We start from the raw sequence: 1,887 nt of genomic DNA, 5'->3' as shown, positions 1-1,887 counted from the left end.
CCTAGGGAACATGGAGAAGTTTTAATTGTTACCAGGTAAGAAAAAATGTGCACAATGGAAGAACTCTAACAGCCAAGGACAGACCATATCTCACAGACAGAAAAGGGTGGCCAAGCATCCCAGGTTAACCACATGGAGGGGAGACCATGTCAAGAGCAACTGCAAGAAAAAAAGAAAATGGATCTAAGTGTGAAAGAACAGATGGTTCCCTACAAATGATTTCCAGATACAGGAGGTGTCAGTCAAGTAGACAGAGTTATCAAATGGAAAGAAAGCAGTACTTCTTGTATTTTAAGGAAATAAATTCCTGAAGAGCACAGAGTTAGAACTTCATACAAATGGCCTCTACATGAGCTTGGTTTTTTGATGTTCAACAGGGAGAACTCTCTTAAAGTCTTTCCTATTTGGAGAGTTGAGGTTGGGTGGTATTTGAACTGTGAATTCTGACAGACTCCAATGGTCACTGAATCTTGTTTAGAAATGGAGCATGAAACAGATGAAAGTGATATTTTAAAATAGGGGCCAAAGAGAATGCAAAAGTAAGTGCTATGGTTTGATTATATTCTTTACATTTAATGAATCAGGGTTTTGATCTCCAAAGTAGCAGTGCTGGCAGATGAGGCCTGGTAGAGGTCATTGGTTACATATCATGATGTAAGAGTGAGGTAGTTGTTACAAGAATGTGCTGGTATAAAAGTGAGTTCACCCACAATTCTGTCTCTTACTAAGGGTGTTTTCTTTTCTTCCTCTAGCCTTTCATTGAGGCAGAAAGGCACTTCTCAGATCTCAATACCATGCCCTTGGGCATTTTGTCTTCTAGAATCTTGAGATAGAAAAACCTTTATTGCTTGTAAGCTACCCAGTGTCTAATACTCCTTTATAGTAGTATAAGACAGAATTAAGCAGAAATAAAAAGACATGACCTCTCAGATTCAACAGTTATCTCTAGCCCACATGGTGTTAAGAAGAGAGGAGGAAGGATAAAAATGTGACAATATCCACTGAAGTTTCTAAAAGGAGATGGAACATTGTCAGAGGAAAAGAGAGCACCAGAGATGTTTGTCTCCCACTATTAGATATAAAAATGTTGAAAAGATTTCAGGAAATTATGATCATGAACAAGGTCAGGAACCCAAAAAGTAAACATAATAAAAGTTTTCAACTCATAGTGCCATTATCAGAGGCATTACGAAAATCTGTGGAAAAAGATCTTATAGCAAAATCTATTGTGAGAATGAAGTGGAACACTTCTCTGTGAGGGGAGACTTTATCTATGAAATATCAGGAGAACCCACAGTGCCCACATTGGCACTAGACTCCTTATACCAGCTTGTAAGAAAAAAATGAAGGTTGTCTATAGGTGAGCCGTACTCTGCTCAGTACTACAGAATCAGACACATAAGGCTTTCAGAAAAAGAGAAAATATAGACATGGTGCTACTGTTCTTACTATGGTTTGTTTCACAGGTTTGCCTGTTATCCTTGTAGAGGGTTCATGCAAATATTGTATCATTCCAATTTTATTATATGTGCTACTGCAGTGAACACAAAATATTTCGTAATATCTCAAATGAAGGAGAAACAGGCAATCAAAGAAAATTATGGTTGTAGACACCACCAACTATTTTTGCTTTTTAATGTAGTTGTGTGTGTGCATGTGCACATACGTGTGTACATGTGTGTGTACATGTGTTCACGTGTGCATGCCTGTATGCATAGGCTTAAAGTTGGTACTGAGTGTCTTCTTTGATCACTCTCCATTTTGTTTACTGAGGCAGGGTTTCTTGATGAACCCAAAGCTTGCTGATTATGGCTAGTCTAGCTAGCTAACTTACCCTAGGTGCTGCAGTAAAAGGTGGCCACCACACATATTCAGCTTCTATGTGTG

General features: G+C 38.5%; 1 non-coding gene across 1 annotated transcript; it reads right to left on the bottom strand.

The window, feature by feature from the left end:
- Window positions 1-1,444: 1,444 nt before the first annotated feature.
- Window positions 1,445-1,547, bottom strand: LOC115066873. Its single transcript, XR_003846316.1, has one exon. It is a non-coding gene; the product is annotated as a U6 spliceosomal RNA (small nuclear RNA).
- Window positions 1,548-1,887: the final 340 nt, after the last annotated feature.

Source organism: Nannospalax galili, unplaced genomic scaffold, assembly GCF_000622305.1.
Source record: "Nannospalax galili isolate Female #2095 unplaced genomic scaffold, S.galili_v1.0 scaffold203, whole genome shotgun sequence".
Classification (NCBI taxonomy): domain Eukaryota; kingdom Metazoa; phylum Chordata; class Mammalia; order Rodentia; family Spalacidae; genus Nannospalax; species Nannospalax galili.
Note: the sequence above shows the minus strand (reverse complement) of the source record. Positions and strands in the feature narration are given on the sequence as shown.